Source organism: Delphinapterus leucas, unplaced genomic scaffold (assembly GCF_059928025.1).
Source record: "Delphinapterus leucas isolate spDelLeu-1000000601 "Yukka" unplaced genomic scaffold, BTC_Dleu_Yukka2 spDelLeu_asBTCV2_sq61, whole genome shotgun sequence".
NCBI lineage: Eukaryota > Metazoa > Chordata > Mammalia > Artiodactyla > Monodontidae > Delphinapterus > Delphinapterus leucas.
This window is the reverse complement of record NW_028322270.1, coordinates 405,701-417,788: the sequence shown is the minus strand read 5'-3', so window position 1 is coordinate 417,788 and position 12,088 is coordinate 405,701. Positions and strand designations below refer to the sequence as shown.

The following is a 12,088-nucleotide window of genomic DNA, read 5'->3' as shown; positions in this document are numbered from 1 at the left end:
ATTTTCCTTCTCTTGTGTTTCTTGCCTAGAGAAGTTCCTTTCACATTTTTTGTAAAGCTGGTTTGTTGTTGCTGGATTCTCTTAGCTTTTGGTTGTCTGTAAAGGTTTTAATTTCTCTATCAAATCTGAATGAGATCCTTGCTGGGTAGAGTAATCTTCATTGTATGTTTTTCCCTTTCATCACTTTAAATGTCATACCACTCCCATCTGGCTTGCAGAGTTTCTGCTGAAAGATCAGCTGTTAACCTTTTGGGGATTCCCTTGTACTTATTTGTTGCTTTTCCCTTCCTGCTTTTAATATATTTTCTTTGTATTTAATTTTTGATAGTTCGATTAATATGTGTCTTGGCGTGTTTCTCTGATAGTATCCTATTGGACTCTCTGTGCTTCCTGGACTTGATTGACTCTCTGTGGAATCAGGAGGTGTTGCTTTCCTGGTATCCTTGTGCGACAGTACCCTAAGGTTTCAGCACTATGAACCAGGGAATCTCACCCCAGTATTCAGCTTCAGTATTCAGTCGCTACTGGGGTTCCACTTGCCCCCTGGTTGATCTCAGTCTCCATTTCAAGTGATATTGTATGACCCAAAGCCCTACTCTGTATCACATTGTTGGTCTTTCTATCCTGGTCAACCCCTACCTTAATCTGGTGTGGTCAGACCCCTATACAAAGATGCTCCTGTCAGGCATGACCTTCCAAAGGATATATCTCCCTGAGAGCAAAGGCAAAGGCCAGACCTCTTTAGGGTAAAGTTAACTTCCCTACAATACAAGTACATTTATCAAAGTCACATTTATGCTATCATTTTAAGGATTTGCAATAGTGATTCCAAAGTTCAGACAACATTGTAAAGTTTCTTGTCCTTTTATTCTGTTGAAATAATGACACCTGCTTACTAGGAATATGAAAAAGCTCCAACCAAGGTGACACTTGGACACAATTTCACTTATATGCCAGCTCTAAGAAGTCACTTGCCTGTTCACTATCCTTAATTTATCACAGAGTTAATGAAATTTTATGCTCTTCTTGTATAATCATTTGTACACCTTCTATGATTAATCTTACACAGTCATTTTTCCACAATAATTTAAACAAAATTTCAGTGTATTTAGCTCATTTTTATTGTATGTGTTCCGTGATATTAGGAAAATGTCACTTAATTTACGAAATTAAATCTAAATATTTTTATTATCCATAAATCTTATATTTATTTAGTATAGGTCTTGCCATCATGGAATGTTTTTCTATTAGAAACTTTGATAAATGTGTTGTAACCATAGGAATGATTTGCAAGACAGCAGGAGTAGTCAATATAGACTAAATTAATGTGTTAGGTTTAGTGTTCACACAGCATGCTTTACTTTAATTGATTACTCTATAGCCGAACTTAAATTACTAGTATCAGTGCTGATAGAAGAAAATGAATATTTAATAAAACACCCTTTGTATCATAGTAGCAGATTAATCTAAGTAAAAAAGCTATCATTTGTAATAAGCTTTTAAGGCTACTTTGATATCTTGAATACATGCAATATTAAAGAGCTTATAAATACAAAGAGCAAGATAAGTTGGGATAATTTAACAAAAAGTCTCTGCAATTAACTGAATTATGATGCATTTGGGTTTAAAAATTAAGTAATACACTTACATTGAGAAGAAGTGGCAATACATTTTTTCTAGCTTTGAAATTGCAACAGATTCATTTATCAATAGAATTATATCAACAAAAATAACATAATGAGTAAACGATTAATTTATGAACTTCATAACTAACTCTTAGAGTCATTGATGTTTACATATAGATAATCTTAAGACAAATAATTCATGGATAAAGTACATTTTATTCCCCCATCATCAATCACCATCATTGTCATCGATACAACAGAGTTTTTGGAATAAAACTCAAATGAATAACAATAAGGAATATCACATTACTAAAATGTAAAAAATTATATAACTAAGAAAAACCTTGTAGGTTAATATTGAGAGTAAAAATAGAATAAAATTACAGATAAGGATAAAAGGCAAATTTTATGCATTCTTAAATATATTCTTTAAATCCCAAACATAATTTTGACTATTAAAGTATTTAAATTCCTCAATCTGGAGATGCGTTACAAAAAATAATCCTGTATACACTATAAAATCAGAAGTATATAATACCTTAGTGGTTTATTATGACTGTTGAACTTCAACTGTGTCTTTAGCTCCATGGATTTTATTCCATTGTATGTTAAAATTGAAAATCAGTGATTGCAAGAAAAAAATTAATTCCCGTTTTTTTCCCCATGTTTCTCCCAAAGTGGCTGAAGTAGGAGATGGAAACATTACCATTGAAAAAGAAGGTACAAGAAGAGCCAGATTTATGGGCATGCACCTAGTGCATCCACTCAGACCCAGACAGAAGGACTACACACTTGGTTTAATGCTCTATTGTTGCCATCTTGAAATTCTGAAGAATTTTTGAATAAGGAGCACTGCATTTTCACTTTTCACTGAGTATGCATAGCCATAAATAAAGTCAAACCTGTTGGTGATGTCAATCTGGAAAACTCCTATCTGGGTCAAGGAGAGACTGACTGGGCATGGCTGCCAGGCATGTGCTTAAATGAATACTTGGAGAGACCATATATAAAATAGATAAACAACAAGGATTTACTGTCTAGCATAGGGAAATATATTCAGTATCATATACTAACCTATAATGGAAAAGAACTGAGAAAAAAGAATATATATTAATTTATTCATACAAATGTATAACCGAATCACTTTGCTGTACACCTGAAACTAACACAATATCGTAAATCAAATATACTTCAATTAAAGAAAAGAATACTTGGAGAGAACATGACTATTCTCTGAAACTTGGAATAAGCCTATGACCCTGGGTTTTATTCCTTTCCAGTACAGCTTGTCTGTTCTGAAGAGATTTTGACTGGCAAATAGTGAAGAGACCCTTCTTTACTTGATAAAAGCAAACAAATAAATACCAACAATAACCAAAAAAAAGGAGGATGGGCAATATCAATATTAAAATGGACAAATTCATGATCCACGAAGAATATATATGAATAGCAAACACTTTTAGAATAATGAGAAGATGATTAATATTGGTCTTATAATGTAAGTGGAAATCTTTGACTCATCTCTCAAAATGATTTTAAGCAAGTCCATAGAAAACTTTAAAAATGATAGCGATTTTGAAGAGTATAAGTACAAGTCTGAATTAATAGGTTTATACTGAAATTTAAAATTAGACTAAATAGACATGCAAAGAGCTCCCAAATATCTGAAAAACGTTCAAAATTTATGTTCTCAAAGCAATAAACTTTAATCAGTTATTAAAAATAGAAAAAAAACACAGTTTCTGGCCTCAGTGCAATAACTTGAGAAATTAATAAGCTTAATAACACAATAACAAGTAGGAAATTATAATATAGAACTCATTTAAATAGCTCTAATTACTCTGAAAGCAAAATTACAATGCCTATTTAGAAATTAAGTACTTACAGAACCAAACATAACAAAGTATATAAAATATACTAAACCTTTACTCAAAGAGAACACGAAAAGCTATAAATCCTTTCATTATTAAGGAGAGTATATATATATATATATATATATATATATATAACATTATTAAATTTCAGTGGATTTATTGGAAAAATGGACATGAAATTAGATGAAGCTAGAAACAGATAACACTCCATGAGAGCTTAATATATGACCAGACTTTTCTATAAATATTGCTGGAATTATCAATCTCAGTCTTGAATGATACTATTATGAGCCTTATTTCACCTATGAAGAAACTCAGGCACAGAGATGTTAAGTAACTTGCCCAAGGTCACACAGATGTGTAAATGGAAGAGCTAGTTTATGAATAAAGTCAGTGTAGAACCATAACCTGGGCTCTTAACCTCTATGCTCCACCCCTTTGTATAATAAAATAGCTCATACTGACATGATTACTACTCACCAAGCCCTACTCTGAGTGTTTTACATATTTTAATGAAAGACAAAATAGGTCAAAAAAATATGAAATCAAAGTGCATTTGACTGTTATGCTGTACCCACATGGACAGAAATTCTGTTCTTTTTATCTTAATTTCACTCTTTGGGGACATAAACTATTGTTCAATAAGTTTTATTTTAAGCTGTGAAGGACATTTGAGCTGTTCTTTCTGACCCTAGCTGTGTTTGTTTGTTTGTGTTTTGGCAGGTGGGAGAGGGAGATACATTAGGAGTAGATATAAATTAAACCCTCATAGAATCAATGAGAGACAGCAATACTGAAATTATAACAAGGCACATGTCCATGGATGCTGGAAAGCAGAAATTAAGGGTAAGGACATGCAGCAGCTTTATACTATTCAAGATGTCACCAGCAGTCCCTCTGCCAAGATCACAGGTGCCATGCTAGAGCTACCAGGGCAATTACTGCTGTCATGATAGTAATGACACAACAAAACAAAACTCTCCCAATTCTTGAGCCAAATGTCCCACTTTGAAAAGCCACATAGAAAGGGTGAATGTGCATTTGGTTAAGCTTGAGTCACATGTCTGACCATAGCCCGCAAAGAAGGATCTGCCCTCTCTACTTCATATGAGGCACTAAGGTGAGAAATATATAATCGGCATGGGAATCCTCCTCTGTCAGCACCACAAACAGGGTAATAGAGAAGTGTCTGGCAAGCAGGCCATCCTGACAGCACACATACAAAACAAACTCACATTCACATGATTGTTTGCTTCTCTTGCTTTTCCATGAGTTTCACAAAAGTAGAAACTATTCCACAGTTTTCATCATCTGTTACCTAAATCATTTCTTTCTTGAATTTATTAGGCATTTAATATAAGCACTTTGACAGAATTGATGAGTATTTAAAAGAATGAATAAATGAATAATCAAAAGTGTGTTTCTTTCTAGAAGTTTAGAATCTACCTCTACCAAACAAACAAGGCACAACAATTAGAGATACCAAAGCATAACAACATATACAATTTAATACATATCTTCTTTACAACCCATAGTTGACCAGAACAATGTATAGTTTGCCTTGACTGTCATCAAAATTAAGAGAAAAATCTATTCACACTGAAAGACAGCAAAACATGTTAATATATTGCTCATGTGTTGTTTACATCATGAACCATTTCCTGCAAAATGAAGAATGACAAATTGCAACTTACATGACCTTTGAAATACACTATCATATATGGCAAGCCTTCCTTCAAGGATTTTAAATAGTAGGATAAATAGGTTGTCAAAAAAAAAAGCGACCTATAAAACTCATCTAGTTGAGTGGCAGGTTTTTGTATGAACACTTTTTTGAATAAGAATGCTGAGTTTCATATATATATACATACAAATATATATATATACAAATATATATATATTTGTATATATATACAAAATTTGTATATATATATATATTTTTTAATGATCATGGGTACTAACTCTAAATCCTTACAGAGAAAAAAACCATGCAGAAAAGATGATCTGTTTTGAAAATGTGAAGTTAGTTCATATCTTGCTTCATGTTGTAAATATATTGAGCTTGAATTTGCACAAGGACTGGATTTGAAAGGAAAAGTTTAAGATTATCATTCCATTTCTTAGAATCAAATCAAGAGAAAAAAATTTTTTCTTTGTACAGTTGGGAGTGGGAGGTGCATGAATGAATTCTTTCTAAATTCCTTTTAAAATAATTTTTCAATAAAATTTATGTAAAATTCACACTCAGGAAAAAAACAGTGAAACTGTGGAAAAATTAAATAAAATGGGAAATATGGAAACCACGATTTCAAAGTTCTTTAGTGACGCTGTATAGAAAGTGTATATAAACAAATAATGTGTAATGCTTTGTACTAGTATATAGCTCTAGGAGTATTTTGATCCAAAAAAGTCCTTGTTTTATAGAAATCCATGAAATTTGAGTTCTGCTTTAAGGAATTTACAGTGAAAACCTTGAAATTGCCTTGAGGATGAATTAAATTAATTCATTATGTCAAAATTTGAGGAAGAGATTTCATAAATGGAACAGGAGAATGCACTTTACTTATTTTACTGGCTCAGAAGAACACACATGAATTTTGAAAATTTGAATGACAAGAAAAATTGTTTCTTTGAGAACTCACTTGACATCCTCTTTCTTTTTGATTACTTTGGAGACCTAATATAAATTCACAGACATATTTTCAACCATAAAATCCATCTTTTGATAGATTTCTTAAAGTGGCTTCCAGTTTATAATGAATAATTTGTGCCTTAAAATGTAATGTGTGAAGAGACGGTTTTTGCCCCATGTAGGGCAGTGGAATTTGTTGTTTGGTAGACTTACGGATGAACGGTGCAGAAGGGATGTTCAGAAAGATCTTGAAAGCTGTTGGTTGTCAAGTAAATGCACACGTGGCCTCAACACCAGAGCATCACGTGCCTTGGTGATCCCTGACCCCTGGAACTGGAGCTGGTGTTTCAACCATTTTACTCTAATTCAATATTAATAAATTTCTTCTTCTGTTAGTTTGATTTTTATGGAGTTGTGATTTTTTTTCATGCAGGACAGATTGATCAAGTAGATATGAGAGAAGGGTGGAGTCAAGATGGTGTACTAGGAGGACACAAAATTTGCGCCTCCTCACAACTAGGGCACCTACCAGGCAATGGTGGGTCCACGGACACCTAAGGGGATGGGAGGAACCCCCAGTGACTGGGTAGGATGTGGGGCATGGGGGGAGTGAGGGAGGAGGAGAAGTGGAGGCGAGTCAGGACTGGCCCCCCTGAGGGGTGGCTGGGGGAAGGGAAGGGATCCCATGCCAGAAGGGGGAAATTGGAGGACCACTGGGAGGGAAGAAGATCAAAAGGGAGCATGGCCAGGTTGCCCCTGCCCACCACCTGGGCCCCTCCAGCCACGCAGGTCCTGAAGGAGTGGGAGGGAGGGAAGGGCGATCAAAAGTAAAGGCCAGACCTCTGGGACTGGCACCCCTGAGGGGCGGCTGGTGGAGGGGAGGAGTTCCTACACCCAGTGAGACCCACTCACAGATAGGGGTCCAGCAGCAATGGGGGGAGACCATGGGGGAGGGGCACGAAGGAAGGGAAAGGAACACGGCTGGTGCTTTCCCTGTACACTTAAGCACCAGGAAGCCTGTTGGGCTCCCAGGCCTAATCCTCTGCATTTGGAGCCTCCCTCCTGCAGTGCAGAGCCCAAGCCCCGCCCCTACACCCCCACCCAGGGCCATACCTCTACACTCAGAGACCCCCTCCAGTGAGCTTGGCCTAAACCCCACCCATACACCCTCACTCAGGGTCCTACCTCCAAACTCCAGAAGCCCACAGTCCAGAGGCCTTCCTTTCCACGTGCTGCCTCTCCCCTTCTGCTCAGGTCCTAAGCAGAGGCCCCACCCCACACTTGAAAGTCACCCCCCACCCACGCACCTAGGCCCCCTCCCACACTTGGACATCGCCCCATGTAGGTCCCGCCCCACACTCAAAAGTCACCCCCCCACCCTAAACACTGCCCCAGCCTAAGTTCTCCCCCCAAACTCCGCCCACATAGCCAAGGCTGTTTTTTATTTTCTTCTATTCCTTTTTGCTCTGTCAGATTGGGGTTATGTTTTACCTTGTTGATTCATTATTGTTGATTCTTTTATATTTTTATTTTTCGTAATCTTTTATTTTTCTAATTTTATTTTATTCTTTATATTTTGTTAGTGATTTTTCCTTTTGGCTTGTTCCCCCCCCCCAATTTTTTTTTCTTTTTTCTGTTGTGTATTTATTTTACCTTGTTGCAGTTGTTTCAATTATAGTTTTATTTATCCTAATAGATTTTTTATCTTTCTAATTTTATTTTGTTTTTTATTCTTTGATATTGTACTGCTCCTTATTTTCTTTCTTTCTTCCTTTTTTTTTTTTTTTTTTTTTTTTTTTTACTGTGCCATGAAGCTTGCAGGATCTTGGTTCCCCAGCTGGATGTCAGGCCCAAGCTCCAGCGATGGGAGCTCTGAGTCAAAACCGCTGGACTAACAGAGAACCTCAGAGCCCAGGGAATATCAATCGGAGTGAGGCCTCCCGGAAGTCCTCATCTCAGCACCAAGACCCAGCTCTATCCAAGTGCCTACAAACTCCAGTGCTGGGCGACTCATGACAAACAACCTGTAAGACAGGAATACAAAAGCACACCCCCCCCCCAAAAAAAAAGAAACAACAAAAAAATATGTTGTTGAAGGAGCAAGGTAAAAACCTACAAGACCAAATAAATGAAGATGAAATAGGCAACCTACCTGAAAAGAATTCAGAGTAATGATAGTAAAGGTGATCCAAAATCCAGGAAACAGAAGGGAGAAAATACAAGAAACATAAGGAGGACCTAGAAGAACTACAGAGCAAACAAACACTGATGATCAACACAGTTACTGAAATTACAAATACTCTAGAAGGAATCAATAACAGAATAACTGAGGCAGAAGATGGAAAAGTGAGCTGGAAGATAAAATGGTGGAAATAACTGCCACAGAGCAGAATAAAGAAAAAAGAATGAAAAGAATTGAGGACAGTCTCAGAGACCTCTGGGACAACATTAAACAGACCGAATTATATGGGTCCCAGAAGAAGAAGAGAGAAAAGGAAAGGGTCTGAGAAAAACTTTGAAGAGATTATAGTCGAAACTTCCCTAACATGGGAAAGGAAATAGTCAATTAAATCGAGGAAGCAGAGAGTACCATACAGGATAAACCCAAAGAGAAACACACCAAGACATATATTAATCAAACTATCAAAACTTAAATACAAAGAAAAAATTATTAAAAGCAGCAAGGGAAAAGCAACAAATTTTCAGCAGAAACAAATTTTTCAACAGAAACAACAAATTTTTCAGCAGAAACTCTGCAAACCAGAAGGAAGTGGCAGGACATATTTAAAGTGATGAAAGGGAAAAACCTACAACCAAGATTACTCTACGCAGCAAGGATCTCATTCAGATTCTATGGAGAAATAAAAATCTTTACAGATAAGCAAAAGTTAATAGAATTCAGCAACACCAAACCAGCTTTACAACAAATGCTAAAGGAACTTCTCTAGGCAGGAGACACTAGAAAAAGTAAAGACCCACAAAAACAAAAACAAAACAATTAAGAAAAGGGTAATAGGAACATACATATTGACAATTACCTTAAATAAATGGATTACATGCTCCAACCTAAAGACCTATACTGGCTGAAGGGATACAAAAACAAGGCCTGTACATATGCTATCTACAAGAGACCCACCTCAGACCTAGGGAAACATACAGACTGAAAGTGAGGGGATGGAAAAAGATATTCCATGCAAATGGAATTCAAAAGAAAGCTGGAGTAGCAATTCTCATATCACACAAAATAGACTTTAAAATAAAGACTATTACAAGAGACAAAGAAGGACACTGCATAGTGATCAAGGGATCAATCCAATACATAAAGCACATGCTAACAGCCATAAAACGGGAAACTGACAGTAACACAAAAATAGTTGGGGACTTTAACACCCCACTTTCACCAATGAACAGGTCATCCAGAATGAAAATAAATAAGGAAACACAAGCTTTAAAGGACACATTAGACAAGATAGACTTAGTTGATATTTATAGGACATTCCATCCCAAAACAACAGAACACACTTTCTTCTCAAGTGCTCATGGAACATTCTCCAGAATAGACCATATCATGAGTGACAACTCAAGTGTTGCTAAATTTAAGAGAATTGAAATCATATCAAGTATTTTTTCCTACCACAACCCTGTAAGACAATATATCAATTACAGTAGAAAAACTGTAAAAAATACAAGCACATGGAGGCTAAACAATACGCTACTAAATAACCAAGGGATCACTGAAGATATCAAAGAGGAAATCAAAAACTACCTAAAAACAAATGACAATGAAAACACAATGACCCAAAACGTATGGGATGCAGCAAGAGCAGTTCTAAGAGGAAAGTTTATAGCAATAGAGTCCTACCTCAGGAAACAAGAAAAATCTCAAACAACCTAACCTTACACGTAAAGCAATTAGAGAAAGAAGAACACACACACACAAAGTCCCAAAGTTAGCAGAAAGAAAGAAATCATACAGATCAGATCAGAAATAAATGAAAAAGAAATGAAGGAAACAATAGCAAAGATCAATAAAAGTAAAAGCTTGTTGTTTGAGAAGATAAACAAATTGATAAACCATTAGCCAGACTCATCAAGAAAAAAGGAAGAGGACCCAAATCAATAGAATTAGAAATGAAAAAGAAGTAGTAACAAATGACACTGCAGAAATACAAAGGATCATGAGAGATTACTACAAGCAACGATATACCGATAAAATGGACAACCTGGAAGAAGTGGACAAATTCTTAAAAAAAGCACAACCTTCTGAGACTGAACCAGGAATAGAAAATATAAACAGACAAATCACAAGCACTGAAATTGAAACTGTGATTTAAAATCTTCCAACAAACAAAATCTCAGTACCAGATGGCTGCAGAGGTGAATTCTACCAAACAATTAGAGAAGAGTTAACACCTGTCCTTCTCAAACTCTTCCAAAATAAGCAGAGGGAATAACACTCCCAAACTGATTCTATGAGGCCACCATCACCCTGATACCAAAACCAGACAAAGATGTTACAAAAAAAGAAAACTACAGGCCAATATCACTGATGAACATAGATGCAAAAATCTTCAACAAAATACTAGCAAACAGAATCCAACAGCACATTAAAAGTATCATACACCATGATCACGTGGGATTTATCCCAGGAATTCAAGGATTCTTCAATATACGCAAATCAATCAATGTGATAGACCATGTTACCAAATTGAATAATAACCATATGATCATCTCAGTAGATGCAGACAAAGGTTTTGACAAAATTCAACACCTATTTATGATAAAAACTCTCCATAAAGTGGGCATAGAGGGAACCTACCTCAAAATAATAAAGGCCAAATATGAAAAACCCACAGCCAACATCATTCTCAATGGTGAAAAACTGAAACCATTTCCACTAAGATCAGGAACAAGACAAGGTTGCCCACTCTCACCACTATTATTCAACATAGTTTTAGAAGTTTTAGCCACAGCAATCAGAGAAAAAAAAAGAAATAAAAGGAATCCAAATTGGAAAAGAAGAAGTAAAGCTGTCACTATTTGCAGATGACATGATACTATGCATAGAGAATCCTAAAGATGCTACCAGAAAACTACTAGAGCTAATCAATGAATTTGGTAGAGTAGTAGGATACAAAATAAATGCACAGAAATCTCTTGCATTCCTATACACTAATGATGAAAAATCGAGAGATAAATTAAGGAAACACTCTCATTTACCACTGCAACAAAAAGAATAAAATACCTAGGAATAAAGCTACCTAAGGAGACAAAGGACCTGTATGCAGAAAACTATAAGACACTGATGAAAGAAAGATGATACAAACAGATGGAGAGATATACCATGTTCTTGGATTGGAAGAATCAACATTGTGAAAATGACTATACTATCCAAAGCAATCTACAGATTCAATGCAATCCCTATGAAACTACCAATGGCATTCTTCACAGAACTAGAACAAAAAATTCACAATTTGTATGGAAACACAAAAGACCCCGAATAGCAAAAGCAATCTTGAGAAAGATAAATGGAGCTGGAGGAATCAGGCTTCCTGACTTCAGACTATACTACAAAGCTGCAGTAATCAAGACAGTATGGTACTGGCACAAAAACAGAAATATAGATCAATGGAACAAGATAGAAAGCCCTGAGACAAACCCACGCACCTATGGTCACCTTATCTTTGATAAAGGAGGCAAGAATATGCAATGGAGAAAAGAGAACCTCTTCAATAAGTGGTGCTGGGAAAACTGGACAGCTACATGTAAAAGAACGAAATTAGAACACTCCCAAACACCATACACAAAAATAAACTCTAAATGGATTAAAGACATAAATGTAAGGCCAGGCACTATAAAACTCTTAAAGGAAAACAGGAAGAACACTCTATGACATAAATCACAGCAAGATCCTTTTTGACCCACCTCCTAGAGAAATGGAAATAAAAACTAAACAA

General features: G+C 35.9%; 1 protein-coding gene across 1 annotated transcript in view; it reads left to right on the top strand.

Moving 5' to 3' along the window:
* Nucleotides 1-6,532, top strand: part of LOC149743879 (uncharacterized) — a 102,082-nt gene extending 95,550 nt beyond the window's left edge. The window contains exon 9 of the mRNA XM_089906087.1: nt 2,304-6,532. The gene's annotated coding sequence lies outside the window, so the exon portion shown is untranslated. The remainder of the gene's footprint in view (nt 1-2,303) is intronic.
* The last annotated feature ends 5,556 nt before the right edge of the window (nt 6,533-12,088 follow it).